This window comes from Apium graveolens, unplaced genomic scaffold (assembly GCF_009905375.1).
Source record: "Apium graveolens cultivar Ventura unplaced genomic scaffold, ASM990537v1 ctg8419, whole genome shotgun sequence".
NCBI classification, from domain to species: domain Eukaryota; kingdom Viridiplantae; phylum Streptophyta; class Magnoliopsida; order Apiales; family Apiaceae; genus Apium; species Apium graveolens.
The window spans coordinates 15,446-22,221 of NW_027421163.1; the positions used below are offsets into that span (position 1 = coordinate 15,446).

General features: G+C 41.0%; 2 non-coding genes across 2 annotated transcripts; one reads left to right on the top strand and one right to left on the bottom strand.

The window, feature by feature from the left end:
* Positions 1-1,427: 1,427 nt before the first annotated feature.
* On the bottom strand, positions 1,428-1,535 carry LOC141704924 (small nucleolar RNA R71). Its single transcript, XR_012568136.1, has one exon. It is a non-coding gene; the product is annotated as a small nucleolar RNA R71 (small nucleolar RNA).
* A 4,892-nt stretch (positions 1,536-6,427) lies between these two features.
* Positions 6,428-6,534, top strand: LOC141704923 (small nucleolar RNA R71). The gene has a single exon (XR_012568135.1). It is a non-coding gene; the product is annotated as a small nucleolar RNA R71 (small nucleolar RNA).
* The last annotated feature ends 242 nt before the right edge of the window (positions 6,535-6,776 follow it).

Below are 6,776 nucleotides of genomic sequence, written 5' to 3' on the forward strand. Positions count from 1 at the left end.
TTTGAATTAGTTGTAACTTTGGATGCTCGTTTCATTCTTGTTACACCTAGATCTCATTTATTCGTACTTTGATTATTATTCAGTTTATTAAGACCTTGTTTTATACCATGCTTTCATTGGAACCCACGATGAGTTCGATTATGGGCTAATCGTTGTCATGGGGTTCTAGCGGATTTACTTATGGATTTCAATAGTTAATTGTTTCGATATCTAGTGTGCGGTGATTGATTGATAACCTAGTATTGGTTGTGCTTATTCGTCTTATGTGCGTAGCTAACATATAAGATATGTGTGTAATCTCTATTGAAGTGATAATGAATATAGAGGTTTAGAACTTGCCATGCTAGCATATGTTCATGTATTGTATGCATGATTCGTAGGTAACTTTAACCGTTTTACTTTCCCTATGTAATCAAGATAGATAACTTGTGCTTAAACCGTTATGTTGTCAAATTCTATAGACATATAGGGTCTCATATAATTGGTGCCTATTCAACTTCTATCTCTTTTGTGGATGTGTGGTAGAATGGTACTTGTGCAACGAAAGTTGGCGTTTATCAGTTTCGTGTTATCTGATTAGTGTCATCACCATCACATGCTAAGGTTAAGATAATAAGGCTATTGAATGAAGTATTTAATGAAGTTAGGATCCATGTTTGTCATATATAGTAATTCAACCTCAATTCTCTTAGTTAATGTTATTAATATAATCTCTTAGTTTAATTAAAACCAATTTGTTATTTGTCTTAACATTGAGCGATAACCATACATTGTTACATAGGTGCATAAATTGAACTTAACCTAAACCAGTCTCTGTGGGAACGAATCTGATTCATATCTTATACTAATTACGACGCGTATACTTGCGTGAATATTAGCGCGTGTTTTCGCCCTAACAAGTTTTTGGCGCCACTGTCGGGGACTCGGTGTTAATTTTTAGTTTATGTGTTTGTCATCAGTGGTCGTTAAAGTTCATTGACTTGGATTCTTTTACTTTTACGGTTTATTTATTTGTGTTTCAGGTACTCATTACAATGGGAGATCCAACAGCACGAACGAAAGCCTTGATGGATTTTTCTCAACCCCAAGATCAATGACATTCAATCTAGCATTGTCCGGCCAGCTATCACAGCTAATATCTTTGAGATCAAGCCTGGCATAATTCAATAGGTACAGACTTCAGTCCAGTTTGGGGGTTCTCCAACGGAAGATCCCAATACGCATATTAGGGATTTCACAGAGATCTGCGACACCTTCAGGTTCAATGGTGTTTCTGAAGATGCTATTAAGCTGAGGACTTTTCCCATTCTCTCTAAGGGACAAGGCTAAGAGCTGGTTACACTCTCTACCAGCTGGTTCGATAACTACTTGGGAAGATCTTGCTCAGAAGTTTCTTACTAAATTCTTCCCTATGACGAAGGACAGTTACAATCAGGAATGCTCTTACTCAATTTGTGCAGTAATCAGGAGAATCTTTATATGAAGCTTGGGAGCACTACAAGGAGATGCTTAAGAAAGTGTCCTCATCATGGAATGCCTGATTGGATGATCATCAATTGCTTTTACAATGGGTTGGGAGCACAGTCCAGACCCATGCTCGATGCAGCAGCAGGCGGGAGCATTATGGGCAAAGAGCTATGAGGAAGCTTATGATCTAATTGAACTGATGGCTGCTAATTGAATATCAGTATCCAACCCAGAGATATCCACAGGGCAAGGTAGCAGGAGTCTTGAAGTGGATACAGCTACGGCTATCACTGCTTCAACCTAAAGGCGTTGTCTATGAGATCGATTCTCTGGCTAACTATGGTGTTAAACAGATAAATAGTGTTTGTGAGCTGTGTGCGTGTCCGCATGTGACGGAACAATGCGCTATATCTAGTGACTCAGCTCGAGTTTGTCAGCAACTTTCAGAGATCGCAGGCAAAAACCCAGTTCTAGACACTTTTCATCCTGACAACTGGAATCATCCTAACTTCAGCTGGAACAACAATCAGAATGCGATGCAACAACCATTCCAGCAGTTTGGAAATAAGCTGGTTCAACCCTCCTGGTTTTTAGCAACAACTCCAAGTTCAATAAACAAAACTCATGTTGCAGGTCTATCTTCGAATGAAAAATCTGAATTGGAGGAGTTGAGGCTTATGTGCAAAAAACCAGGCTCTTATATGCCAAAGCCAGGCTATTTTCTATCAAGACTCTGGAGAACCAAATAGGGCCAAATTGCTAATTCCTTATTGAATCGACCACCAAGAACGCTTCCTAGTGATACAGAAGCCAATCCAGGAAAGAGGGAAGTTGAAGAACATGTGAACGCCATCACCTTAAGGTCTGGAAAGGGCCGCAAGCCCCCAAATTCAGCAAAGACGAAGAGCCTGAAAAATTCTCAAGATTCAGAAAATGCAGTTGTGGATGAAGAAGAAGTGCAGAAGGAAGCAGAGGTGGAACCAAGGAAGACTACTGTGGAACACACTCCTCCTGAGGGTAATACAGGGGAGAAACAGATCTATCCACCACCTCCTTTTCCTAAGAGGCTGCAGAAGAAAAAGCTGGATAAGAACTTTGAGAAGTTTCTGGAGGTGTTCAAGAAACTTCATATCAACATACCTTTCCCTGAAGCTCTTGAACAGATGCCTAGCTATGCGAGGTTTATGAAAGGTATTCTCTCTCAAAAAGTGAAGCTCAATGACTTAAAGACCGTTGCTCTAACGGAGGAATGTAGTGCTGTGCTGCAACAGAAGTTGCCTCCAAAGCTTAAAGATCCTGGAAGCTTCACTATTCCTTGCACCATCGGAAACTTATCGTTCGACAAATGTTATGTGATTTAGGAGCTAGCATCAATCTGATGCCCTTATCTATCTTCAAGAAGCTTGGTCTGCCTGATCCGAAACCAACATACATGTCATTGCAACTAGCTGACCGTTCCATCGCTTATCCACGAGGTATAGTGGAGGATGTCTTGGTCAAGGTGGATAAACTCTTCTTCCCTGCTGACTTTGTAATTCTTGATTTCGAGGAAGATAAGAAGATTCCCATTATTTTGGGAAGACCATTCTTGGCTACAGGCTGAACTATGATCGATGTGCAATAAGGAGAGCTTACGATGAAGGTTCATGATCAGAAGGTCACTTTTAATGTGTTCAAGGCAATAAAGTTACCCAGAAAAAGAAGAGTGCTTTAAAATAGAGCAGGTCGACTCAATTTTTGAAGATGAAGGATGAGTAGAACAACTGCAGGTTTTGAATGCACCTCCGTGGGAGAAGAAGTTGGATATGCCATTCGATTCTCTTGGGTTAGCAGAGCTGAAAATTTCTCAAGAGCGTTTTGAACCATTTATTCAAGAAGCTCGCATACTTGAGCTCAACCGAAAGCCATATCACTTGAGTTATTCATTCTTAGGTGCACCCCCTGACAAGGGGTTGGGATATATCTTTGATGATGTAGAATGTAGCCGAACGATCCTCTAGTGCCTATAGAGGGTTCTTCTCATGTGTAGCAGGTAGTTGATAGGACTGGTATTGGTGATGAGCAGTACATGCAAGTAATTAGGCGTATGGAGGCCATGCACGATATTCACCATCATTTGCTGCAGATTTGACACATGCTTTCGGTACTGTTGTTCGAGACACTGGTGGCGAGGTTTATTGGCCACCTGATCCTCCACCCGAAGAGGGTGACTTTCCGACGACTAGGTATGCCTGAAATCCTTATTATTACCTTCAATGAGGACATTGGAAATTTTAAGTTTGGGGGTGATAATGTAAGGATTAGTTAGTGTGTTTCCATATAGATTCATATAGATTCATGTTGCATGTTTAGTTGTAGTTCATTCATATTTTTGTATGATTGTTCATTTAGGGCATATTTGTTTGTTTTTATGTGATTTCATATAGTTGCATTTGCATGCATATTTAGCATGATCCCTTAAGATGAACTATGATATTTGATAAGTTGATGTTGATTTGAGTGTGGTGATGACGAATACAGGGATGTTTAAGTCATCACCACACTCAAATCAACATCAACTTATCAAATATCATAGTTCATCTTAAGGATCATGCTAAATATGCATGCAAATGCAACTATATGAAATCCCATAAAAACAAACAAATATGCCCTAAATGAACAATCATACAAAAATATGAATGAACTACAACTAAACATGCAACATGAATCTATATGAATCTAATGGACACACACTAACTAATCCTTACATTATCACCCCAAACTTAAAATTTTGCCAATGTCCTCATTGAAGGTAATAATAAGGATTTCAGGCATACCTAGTCGTCGGAAAGTCACCCTCTTCGGGTGGAGGATCAGGTGGCCAATAAACCTCGCCACCAGTGTCTCGAACAACAGTACCGAAAGCATGTGTCAAATCTGCAGCAAAATGATGGTGAATATCGTGCATGGCCTCCATACGCCTAATTACTTGCATGTACTGCTCATCACCAATACCAGTCCTATCAACTACCTGCTACACATGAGAAGAACCCTCTATAGGCACTAGAGGATCCGTTCGGCTACATTCTACATCATCAAAGATATATCCCAACCCCTTGTCAGGGGGTGCACCTAAGAATGAATAACTCAAGTGATATGGCTTTCGGTTGAGCTCAAGTATGCGAGCTTCTTGAATAAATGGTTCAAAACGCTCTTGAGAAATTTTCAGCTCTGCTAACCCAAGAGAATCGAATTGCATATCCAACTTCTTCTCCCACGGAGGTGCATTCAAACCTGCAGTTGTTCTACTCATCCTTCATCTTCAAAAATTGAGTCGACCTGCTCTATTTTAAAGCACTCTTCTTTTTCTGTGGGTAACTTTATTGCCTTGAACACATTAAAAGTGACCTTCTGATCATGAACCTTCATCGTAAGCTCTCCTTATTGCACATCGATCATAGTTCAGCCTGTAGCCAAGAATGGTCTTCCCAAAATAATGGGAATCTTCTTATCTTCCTCGAAATCAAGAATTACAAAGTCAGCAGGGAAGAAGAGTTTATCCACCTTGACCAAGACATCCTCCACTATACCTCGTGGATAAGCGATGGAACGGTCAGCTAGTTGCAATGACATGTATGTTGGTTTCGGATCAGGCAGACCAAGCTTCTTGAAGATAGATAAGGGCATCAGATTGATGCTAGCTCCTAAATCACATAAACATTTGTCGAACGATAAGTTTCCGATGGTGCAAGGAATAGTGAAGCTTCCAGGATCTTTAAGCTTTGGAGGCAACTTCTGTTGCAGCACAGCACTACATTCCTCCGTTAGAGCAACGGTCTTTAAGTCATTGAGCTTCACTTTTTGAGAGAGAATACCTTTCATAAACCTCGCATAGCTAGGCATCTGTTCAAGAGCTTCAGGGAAAGGTATGTTGATATGAAGTTTCTTGAACACCTCCAGAAACTTCTCAAAGTTCTTATCCAGCTTTTTCTTCTGCAGCCTCTTAGGAAAAGGAGGTGGTGGATAGATCTGTTTCTCCCCTGTATTACCCTCAGGAGGAGTGTGTTCCACAGTAGTCTTCCTTGGTTCCACCTCTGCTTCCTTCTGCACTTCTTCTTCATCCACAACTGCATTTTCTGAATCTTGAGATTTTTCAGGCTCTTCGTCTTGCTGAATTTGGGGGCTTGCGGCCTTTCCAGACCTTAAGGTGATGGCGTTCACATGTTCTTCAACTTCCCTCTTTCCTGGATTGGCTTCTGTATCACTAGGAAGCGTTCTTGGTGGTCGATTCAATAAGGAATTAGCAATTTGCCCTATTTGGTTCTCCAGAGTCTTGATAGAAATAGCCTGGCTTTGGCATATAAGAGCCTGGTTTTTGCACATAAGCCTCAACTCCTCCAATTCAGATTTTTCATTCGAAGATAGACCTGCAACATGAGTTTGTTATTGAACTTGGAGTTGTTGCTAAAAACCAGGAGGGTTGAACAGCTTATTTCCAAACTGCTGGAATGGTTGTTGCATCGCATTCTGATTGTTGTTCCAGCTGAAGTTAGGATGATTCCAGTTGTCAGGATGAAAAGTGTCTAGAACTGGTTGCTGCGATCTCTGAAAGTTGCTGACAAACTGAGCTGAGTCACTAGATATAGCGCATTGTTCCGTCACATGCGGACCCGCACACAGCTCACAAACACTATTTATCTGTTTAACACCATAGTTAGCCAGAGAATCGATCTTCATAGACAACGCCTTTAGTTGAGCAGTGATAGCCGTAGCTGTATCCACTTCAAGAACTCCTGCTACCTTGCCCTGTGGATATCTCTGGGTTGGATACTGATATTCATTAGCAGCCATCAGTTCAATTAGATCATAAGCTTCCTCATAGCTCTTTGCCCATAATGCTCCGCCTGCTGCTGCATCGAGCATGGGTCTGGACTGTGCTCCCAACCCATTGTAAAAGCAATTGATGATCATCCAATCAGGCATTCCATGATGAGGACACTTCTTAAGCATCTCCTTGTAGTGCTCCCAAGCTTCATATAAAGATTCTCCTGATTACTGCACAAATTGAGTAAGAGCATTCCTGATTGTAACTGTCTTCGTCATAGGGAAGAATTTAGTAAGAAACTTCTGAGCAAGATCTTCCCAAGTAGTTATCGAACCAGCTGGTAGAGAGTGTAACCAGCTCTTAGCCTTGTCCCTTAGAGAGAATGGGAAAAGTCTCAGCTTAATAGCATCTTCAGAAACACCATTGAACCTGAAGGTGTCGCAGATCTCTGTGAAATCCCTAATATGCGTATTGGGATCTTCCGTTGGAGAACCCCCAAACTGGA